The sequence below is a fragment of the Coregonus clupeaformis genome, chromosome 1, assembly GCF_020615455.1.
Source record: "Coregonus clupeaformis isolate EN_2021a chromosome 1, ASM2061545v1, whole genome shotgun sequence".
Taxonomy (NCBI): Eukaryota; Metazoa; Chordata; class Actinopteri; order Salmoniformes; family Salmonidae; genus Coregonus; species Coregonus clupeaformis.
This window is the reverse complement of record NC_059192.1, coordinates 19,803,718-19,814,269: the sequence shown is the minus strand read 5'-3', so window position 1 is coordinate 19,814,269 and position 10,552 is coordinate 19,803,718. Positions and strand designations below refer to the sequence as shown.

Below are 10,552 nucleotides of genomic sequence, written 5' to 3'. Positions count from 1 at the left end.
ATGAGAAGCTACAGCATCTGGAGGAGTCGGGTCTACATACAAAGCCATCCATGAAAACCAAATACAGTAAGAGAAGACTACACTGAACAAAAATATAAACACCAACATAGCTCATGTAAGGAAATCTTTCTAATTGAAATAAATTCATTAAATCTATGTGATTTCTCACGACTGGGCAGGCGCATGCCATGCCGGTGGGCCTGGGAGGGCATAGGCCCACCACTGGGGAGCCAGGCCCTGCCAATCAGAGTCGAGGTTTTTCCCCACAAAACGGCTTTGGTTAGCAGACAGGGAATACTCCTCCAGTTTCACCAGCTGTCCGGTGAGCTGTTCTCAGACGATCCCGCCCAGAGTGAAGAAGCCGGATGTGGAGGTCCTGGGCTAGCGTGGTTACACGTGGGTCTGCGGATTTGTGAGGCCGGGATTGGACGTCTGCCGAATTCTCTCAAACAACGTTGGAAACGGCTTATGGTAGAGAAAAACAGTTTAATTATCTGGCTACAGCTCTGATGGACATTCCTGCAGTAAGCATGCCGATTGCATGCTCCACTCAAAACTTGAGATATCTGTGGCATTGTGTTGTGTGACAAAACTGCACATTTTAGAGTGGCCTTTTATTGTCCCCAGTACAAGTTGGGCACCTGTGTAATGATCATGCCATTTAATGAATTTCTTGATATGCCACACCGGTCAGGTGAATGGATTATCTTGGCAATGAGAAATGCTCACTAACAGGGATATAAACAAAGTTTGTGCACAACATTTGAGAGAAATGAAGCTTTTTGTGCATATGGAAAACTTCTGGGATCTTTTATTTCAGCTCATGAAACATGGGGTACTTGCACTTTACATTATTGGTGCGTCATATTTCTGTTTCCGTTTATAGATGTGACGGTTCTGCATGATCTTGTCTTCCATATAGAACAGGTTCAGTGGATTTAAAGGAAAACTCCATTCTCCGGAGAGATTTTTCCATCATGCGGGTCAGATTTCTGTATTTGAAACTTACATATCTTGAAAACTTGATTGCTGACATGCCAAAACATTTTGGGACTATATCGACAATGGGTATGATGAAACTCCATTGTTTAATGAGCTATTGCAGCAGAGTAGCAGTCCAGGTCAACAAGTAGGGCTTGAAACCACTTGAACAGACCGCTTCACCGATCTCATTGATTCAGGACACTACACCATCGCATGTGTGGCATACTAGCCCTGCAGTATACTGTAGTCTGTACATTTGTGTGATTATTATTTGACTGATCAACTATCTTAATTAGGAATTATAAACAAATTGCGCATGTCTTCAACGTATTTTGTCATTCAGCATCCTGAAGAGAAAAGGAAACAGATGAGCCAACAATACTCATATAGTACACTCAAATTGGCCTGTGGAGAATCTAGTACAATATGCATCAGTAATGTCATCAATAATTCTTCTAGGATAGTCCTCCTCAGATAGCAGCAGTTGATTGCTTTTGCCCAGCGTCCATGTCTCTTCACCACAGAGTGGTGCTGATCAGTAGTCTAGTTGCTATGCTCAGGCTTTGGCCGCCACTCTGCTGTGGAGGAAAACGCAGGTTGACGTTTATTGTCATGAGTCTTGCCCTGGAGGCAGAGCTGAGCAGTTCCTGCTGAGATGGACCAGCTGCAAAGTCAAAATTGTCTGTATTGTAAAAATTCATCAAAACTTAAAAATCTGCTTTTTGGTCTTAACTTGGGTTAGGGTTAGGCATTAGCATTAGCAGTGTAGTTAAGGATAGGGAAGTTAAGGTTAGGTTTAAAAACTGATTTTTACTTTGTGGCTGTGCCTGCTGTAGACCCACTCTGCAGAGCTTTCTCCCCATCGAGTTACACATGAGTCATCTCACGACTAAATGCACAACCTGCTAGGAAAACACTCAATCATCTCTAACATGTGGGCTTGATATACCTGTGGATGGGGAATGGCTAATGCCATATGCAACTCTGACTCAGTGCCTAGTGATGAAGCAGTGAGGATCCCTCGTCAGCGAAGAAGTTCCTGCATAACATAACAGCAATTTCCTTGCATCAGCAACAATCATCCTACGCTACAGTGCTGAGAGGCTGTCATTATCCTCCTCCACTAATCATCTGCCAGATGATTTAAGGCTTAAGTACACATTCATGATGTGACTGGCGCTCATCTGAAGTTTGTGTTGGCCTTGCGAATGAGAAGTTTGTGGTAAAAGGGTGGAGAAGGCTCCTCTGATCTGGTTATTATCTCACCAGTGGAACTTTTGGCCAGTAGCCTACTGCTGCTGAAAGTGTCTCTAAAAGCTTCACCATCAACTTTGCAGTACTGTTTTACTTGGTGCTTTTTGTATTATCGAAAGCACAAAAGCAAGGTGATTCAAGGTCAAGTCAACATGCGTGTAATAACACCTGCTAGTAACATCGTGTTGAGTCTGAGAGTAGAGTAGGGTAGTAGAATACCTTATCACTTTGATTTCTTGAATAAGCCTACAGAAAGAAAAAAACCTCAAATGAGAAGTCTAGCAGTACCGCTACTCTGTATAGAGTACCTGGTGATAAATGAATACTTCTCGAGCGTTTCCTCGTAAGTCTAGGCAGACCCTGCCTGGAGAAGTAAATCAGTGACAGAAATCCCCGCGCACTTACATAGAAACATCCAACTCACAGAACCTCCTCTCAGACAACAAGGCGCATGTGTACAGCTGCGCTGGAAATATAGGACGATACATCCAGTTAGGTGGAAAATAAATAATTTATGCTCAGCTTCAGTTAAGCGTATCACCTAAACTAGGGACTTCGGCGACATTACCTATCGACAATGCGGACTTGCTCGTGCCTGTTCACCTTGACAACGCATCAGGACTCTGGTCTCAACGCGCTGACAACTTTGCCGAGAGCTCGCCTGCTTAGCAATGAAGACTGAGAAGCGTTTCCTGGATCCTGATTTTTCTTTGAGAGTTAGTTTCCAGATTATTAGTTATTATTTTAATTTTTGTTCTGTGGGTACCGTGTTAACTGAAGGTATTTTAAGAGGTCTTTTAAATTGTTTTGGTTAAGAAAAAAACAATGTTAGGACTACGACCTAACCAGACTTTTCAATTGATGAATAGAAATGCTACTCAACATTACGAGAGAGAAACCACACACCACAGCATCAGGGGGAAAGGGGGAGAGATAGGGACTCCCTCAATTTCCACTCATTTCACTTCTGTGAGTTGAAATGTTTAATTTTTTCATTTCTTTAAATGTGTTTTCCATGTCCAATTAAGAAAAATTAATCAGTTTTCTGTGTTTTAAAATTCATTTCCATAAGGGGACCAATGTCACAGTGAAGTCTAAAATGTCCATTTAGAAAAATGATTTCATTGTATACATGATAACTTAACCATTTCAATGACCTCAGAAGCTTATCCTTTTGGAAATGTATTTGATATTAGAAACAAAGGGTGGGACCTTTTGGCCAGCTCTTCCCTAACCCTGTTATGTTATAAAAACAGCATAGCAGCTTTGTAGAGTAATATACCACATTATCACTGTAACAAAGTCCAAACATTATACTGTACATTTTGTTTATGTATCCAACTTTTATTTATGTGGCCTAAGTGCTACAGTACTTTGCTGTGAATGAATAGTATTCCTATCTGTCATAGTTCTAATCTATACTGTCAAAATTCCAGGACCTAATGTACATTTTTGGACATCCAAGACTCTTGGTGTGTTTAGACAGGCAGCCTATTTTGTTATTTTCTTCACTGATTGGTCTTTTGACCAATCAGATCAGCTCTGAAAAATATCTGATGTGAAAAGATCTGATGTGATTGGTCAAAAGACCAATTTGTGGAAAAAAATATCAGAATTGGGCTGCCTTTTCCTAAACGAACCATGATGTCTGTAAAATAATTGTAATTTTTATCATTAGGGTCCTTGATCATGGACCAAACTGCCATATCCATCTCTCAACTTCATCTCAAACCACAGAAAGGAGGATGGTAGCTTGCAGCCTCTCTTCCCCCAGTTTATCCTTCTGGCATACGGCATGGTATGGTCTGTCATGGTAACCCTAATGTTCACATTACCTCATTCAAGAGTCAACTGAATAGTAAGCAACAGTATTTGTGAACTGAGACTTCTGACGCTCACAGGCAGCCCAAATTACACGGGCAGCCCAATTCATTTTTTTTCACTAATCGTTCTGAAAAAGATCTGATGTGAAAAGATCTGAACCGATTGGTAAAAGACCGGGAATTAGTGAAAAAAGATCAGAATTGGGCTGCCTGTATAATACGCAGCCATAGTGAACCAATATCAAAGTGCAGTAGTAGCACTTAATCAAGTTTGATCTATCATGAGCTATCGGTATGGCTAGCTAACACATGTTTTATATTGTTACCTTCAGGTACAGAGACTTAATAATATCACTAAGAGGCTTACAAGGAAATAATTTTCACTCAGTGCTCCCAAAAGAAAGGCTAGTTTCAGTTTCAAAGTGACATATACAGGCTGCTTTGAATTAATGAGCAATGCTCCAGGCAGATGTGTTGTTGCACGCTTCTATTCTTGAGATCAAAGAATGTTCGAGGAGACTTGAGCATCAATGCTTGATGCAGATGAGGGAGACAGAGGCCCACTCAGAGCTGCTCTTCCTTTTACAGGGAGAACGTGTTCTGGGTGTAATGACCACAACCGTTGTGTGGGCTGCCGACTGAAGTTTTTTTAAAAATACAAGATGTTAATATATTGCTGTCACTTATACTTGAAAATATGGAGAGTTCATTGCCCAATGCTGCTCACTGTTGTGATATAAGAAAAAAAACCATTATGCAGGTTTCATCTTGTTATATACGGTTAATTGAGATTGTTAAACTATAATGTTGTGGATAAGAGCACCTGTCTTACACACTGGTACCTGGGCTCTCATTACCAGCAAGTAGAGTTAATCATAAGGGTTACCGCCTTCATTTTCATTAGGAATTAGTTAAAGGTGCACTACGCAGAAATCGATCCGCCCTTTCCTGGTTGCTAAAATTCTAATAGTTGGCCTAATTTCAGTTTATGTGACAAAACAAGCATGTATAGTGTAGATAATCATCCTACCACCTAAACAGCTGTGAAATATATTTTCCATAACCCAAAATATTGTATTTTCAGCTGTTTGAAGCTGGTGTACAAAACAGAAAGGAAAAGATGCAAAAACAAAACTTAAGAATGGGAAGCATAGAAATAGCGCACATAGAACAGATCTACCGCTTCTTAGACTTGTTTTCAATGAGAATGACATATCTATAACTAATATTTCTATGTCAAAAAGTTACATATGCAGCTTTAATAGATAATAGTATTTTCAGGGATGATACTTTGGGTGAGTGTGTTTGTGTGTTTTTAATATGTGTGTTGTTATTCCGCCTGCAGGTAGAGAGAGCTTCCCCCATCTGTCCTGATGTTAGACAGAAGCATCAACATCAACATCGCATCACTGTTGACATTCTGCCTCCTGAGGTCAGGGCTCATGCGTGCCTCCGACCCAGTCATGCCCCTCCGCACCAAGACTGCCAAAAAGTTTCAGTAAGTACACACACACACACACATACACATACACACACACGTCCTTATTATTAATGGTACACTCAAACAGAAATAACTTTTAATATTTGTCTAACGTTTACCAGGGAGGACATTGAGAGGGCAATAGTCTCAGGCGATTGGAAACACATCCATGATTTCTACTTGACCACGTTCAGCTCCTTTTTAGAACTGAATGCTACCTTTAAGGTGGGTGATCCCCATGTCTGTGCCATATTCATCCTGCGGTTTTTCAGATTTGTATTGTCAATCAAGCCAGTGATATTTCTACAGCATAATTTATAAGGACTTATTACACTACTAATTTATGTCCAGGGGTGCAACTTTGGTTTTAGAAGTGGGGGGACATAATTATTATATATCAAATATATTTTTTAATCGGTCGGATAAACACTCCAAACAGCCCACCCGACCGCTCGAGGCCTACATGTACGACCAACGGTGTGCTTTTAACATGGTCCTAAAGCACACCGTTGCCTCGTTTTGTATCACATTCCAATTATAAAAATATGCAATTTCAGAATGTGGGGGGACATGTCCCCACCCCTGTCCCCAGTGAACGTTGCACCCCTGACTATGTCAATTCATTTGTATGGATAAGTGTGATAGTAAAATCTCTAAAGCAACTATGACTGATCAACGCAAATAAAAGGTGATCATTGTTTTGGTGTTTAAAGTCGGTCAATATAGTATTTCTGGGAGCCAGGTAAAGGGGAATTTGTAGAGGGGTTTTTGAGTCTGAATGAATGAAGTTATTCAGAGGGTCGGAAAAAGAGCACTTGTGCGTGGTTTCCATGGAGAGTGTTATTCATAAGAGCAGGACCTATAAGAGAATGTATGATCATGTACGCAACAGTTGGGTAAATGTTTAGCACGTGTTGATGGTCGGTTTTGCATTGCTTCCCTAGAGGGTCTAGGATAATTATGTCATAACAAAGTATAATATAAAATATTAGCCTTCCCCAAAGTGAACCAGACTTGGACTGAGCGAATCACCAATAAAAGTAGACTAAACTAAAGTATGTGTTAGTCCTAATCTAAATATATTATTCGTTTCTCTGTCCAGAAAGAAGCAAACGCTCCGTTCAACACGATTGAAGACTCCAGGAATCAATACCATTCGTCAATGCTGTCTATGACGCATTATCGCTCACGGTATGTAGAGTGATAGAGCAACGAATAGCCATGTTTATATTAGGTAGTTGAAATGAAAACCTCTCACTAACTTTGATCCAACATTGATTCAACAGCCTCCTGATGCCCAGAGAGCAGTGTTGAAGGGGATCATTAACAGCTTGTTAAGAGAATGGAAGGGGGTGTGTGACAATCTATACTGTAGCACTCTTTATAGCTGCCACTGAAATGAAACGATTCTGTCTACATAGTAAAGCTCTATACTTTGTGACTTGAATATTGAATCAAATGTTACGTGCTGGATGAGGAATGAAATTAACTTCATATTGTCTGCTTTGTTTTGCAGTCGACGGACAAAGGATGACCTGAGAGCGTATTTCATTCTAGTTCAGGTAACGTCATGCATCACGTGCATATATGTACACACATTACTGGTACAAATGACATACAGATTTGGTCTAATGTGCCCCCCACACACACACAACTCACACTCCCCACACACACACGTGCTCCACAGCCATTTTCCGAATCTCTTTTGTGTTTCGGGTCCTCAGTAGGTTAAACACAGTAGCCCTCAGTCTAAAGGCAAATCAGAAACACAGGAAACTCTCGATGTGCTCCCCCTCACCACATGGCCCATTGACTCCAGTCATAGCCCTAAGCAGTCAGTCTCAGTCTCAGTCAGGCTCGGGATATAATGAGAGCAGAGTGTTTACTTTACACATGACCAACAGACTAGAGGTAGTCTTGGCACCGGCCAAATATGGACACAAGCATTAGACACATAGCCTGGGAGAGACTCGGGAGGCAGACTGAGAAATGGCTGAGTTGAACTGGGACGATTTCTGTCTGCTAAAAATTGAGACTTTGGTTGGAGACTTGTTTCTATCCCATTTATGGTTTTCTTATTGTTTTACTACTATTATTACTTTATTATTGTTTCAGACGTTTTATGGGGCGGTAAATTAAAAAGCACATCTTCTATCTGTCACGGTTCAGACAGACGACAAGAGGACCACAATTCGTCACACCAGAAAGTTTATTTAAACTTGGGGAAAGGGATGTAGGGAGTGAGTGAAGGCTCCAGGGTTATCCCGTCCGATGTGCTGGGTCTGTGCCTCCCCCAGTGGCAGCGATGCGTCCATGACGCCGGTGGTTGGTGGTCCAGAAGTCCTGGGGGAGGAAAGCACAGACACAACGGGGGCGGAATGAAACCAGGCAGCCAGTACAGTTCAAGGGAAATCCAAAATACGTAGTAGCAAGGCAGAAGGCTGGTCAGAGTTACCGGGATTGAAGAGTAGTCAGAGTCGTAATGGCAGAAGCAGGTCTGGATCTCCTGAGGCAGAAGAGTATCCAAAAACAGGCAGGTCCGGGGTCACAAAACCAGGGTGAGCCAGAAGCGCGAGCAAACAGGTTCGGGTGTGAGCTTTGCAGACGATCTGACAAAGGAGAGCTGAAAGACAGGGCTATAAATACTGGGAGAGGTTAGTGGGTAATGCAGCGCAGCTGGCAGAGTAATTAGAGCCGAGCAGAGCAGGGACAGGTGGAGCTAGTTAGGCTGAGTAGAGAGAGAGTGGTGAGCAGAGTGGAAACAACTTAAGGTGGTAACCCAGTGGAGTGAGAGGGGCTCATGACAGAACCCCCCCAAGGGACGGCCCCAGAAGTCCCAAGAGCAACACCACGCCGGGCGGGAGGAGGGGAGCCGGAGGAGGGCTAGAACTCCTCCGAACGGTCCAGTGAACGTCCTCATCCTCGGAGGAAGCCGGAGGGCCGTGGTCGGGGAGATGGGACAGGTCCCGAGACCGGATCAGCACGGGACAGGAAGCCGAGCGGGCAGGACGGGTTAGAGACCCCTCTGGGGCGGCCCCTACGGATTGCAGGTTGATCAGGATGCCGCAGGAAAAGCGGTGATGAGAGTCCCTATCCACAATCCGACTAGCTGGCACCCAGGTCCTTTCCTCAGGTCCATAGCCCCTCCCAGTCAATGAGGTACTGGAGACCCCTACCCCTCCGTCTGGACCGAAGCAGGCGGCGGACGGTGTAAACCAGACCACCATCGACGAGCCGTGGAGGAGGAGGACAAGGCGAGCAGGGACCAGCGGACTCCTGGGCACAGGCAGGGGCTGCAGCAATCCCGGGCTGGGGGCTGGCAGGACGACTTGTGTTGGTTGCAGATGGGGCAGGCTTGGGACGAATTCCCGTACATCCTTCCTCAGAGAGGGCCACCAGAACCTCTGGGCGAGCAGGTTGTAAGTGCGGGTGGAGCCAGGGTGACAAGCTAGGCGGGAGTCATGTCCCCACTGAACGACCTGGGACCTCAGGTCTTCGGGGACAAAAGCGGTCAGCTGGGCAAGTGCTGGGACCTGGCTGGTTACGGGAGAGCCTCCAGCACCTGTTCCTCAACAGCCCAGGTCAGAGCTGCAACGATGCAGGGACTTGGCAGAATCGTATACAGGGTCCTTGGAGGGTCAGGAGCGGAGTTAGTAGGTACTGGCCGAGGGTAGTGCGGCGGCAAGCAGGCAGGTACGGTGGCAGTCCTCTCCCCCACTCCCTGATCACCCGGTCCACCCAGTCGAGCTGAGGGTTGTGCCGGGCGGAGCCATGGGTAACCCAGGATGAGGGGTTGGCCTGGAGAGGGGAGCAGGTGAAACTGGATAGTTTCTTGATGGTTTCCGGACAGACCCATCGAGACCGGGGCCGTGACATGAGTGACCGATCCGAGGTAAGTGTCCGTCCAGGTGCCCGGGCAGGAATAGGAGGTGTCAAACGGAGGTTCTCCAGTCCCAGTTGGCGTGCCAGCTTGATGTCCATTATGTTGGCTTCGCGCCCAGAATCCACCAGAGCAGCCAGGGTGTGAGTTGAGTCAGGGAGGCGGAGGTGAACTTGCAGCAGGGGTTTGCGGTCGGAGGACTGGATGGTCATTGAACTCAACCGGACTCCCCTATGCCCGGTGAGCTTCGGCCCTTTAAAGGGCAGGTTACACACGATGTCCATCACCTCCACAATAGAGGCAGAGGTTTGAGGTGAGCTGCCGCTGGCGCTCTGCAGGAGTGAGAGAGGCTCGCCCAATCTCCATAGGCTCAGACTGATCAAGCTGACCTGGGTGGTGGCAGTAGATGACAGGAGCCCAGTCGGATCTCTCCGAATGCCGGTAGTAGGTGGACCTTGGCGCCCCCTCCCACGACTGTCGGGTCTGTATCCTACTGTCGATCCTGACAGTCAGTGCGATGGCTTCATCAAGAGTGGAAGGCAGTTCATGGGAGACCAACTCGTCCTTGATATAGTCAGCCAAACTATGGAAGAACGCGTCCCACCAACGATGGTGTGTTCCAAGAACTCGTCTAGCCAGGGTTCGGAAGTCGATGGAATGGTCTGCGACTGTACGTCTGCCTTGTCGAATACTGAACAGTTCACAAGACGCCTCTGCGGTTGGGGAATCCAGGTCAAACACCTTCAGCATCTCCTCAGCAAACAGGTCGAAGGTTGCACATGCGGGGGTTTGACGTTCGAACTCTGCTGTTCCCCCAGAGTCGAGCTCGGCCCGTCAGGTGAGTGATGGCATACCCAACTTTAGCCCCCTCCGTGGCGAAGGTCCTTGGCTGCAAGGAGAACTGAAGTCGGCAGCTAGTCAGGAATGGCCGGACCTGGGTTGAATCGCCGTTGAACCGCTCGGGGTTTCAATCTTGGGTCCCGGAGCAGCGGCTGCAATGACCGGGGGCAGGTAACTTCGGGGGCAGGGCTGGTGGGCAGACTGGCTGGGGTCAGGGTTGGTGAGGAGTTGAATGATCATGGCGAGTTGTTGCTGCTGCTGGGACTGCTGCTGGTGCTGCTGGAACTGCTG

At 45.7% G+C, this 10,552-nt stretch overlaps 1 pseudogene; it reads left to right on the top strand.

The window, feature by feature from the left end:
* LOC123492043 overlaps positions 1-10,552 on the top strand; it is a 95,581-nt pseudogene that overhangs the window by 60,994 nt on the left and 24,035 nt on the right.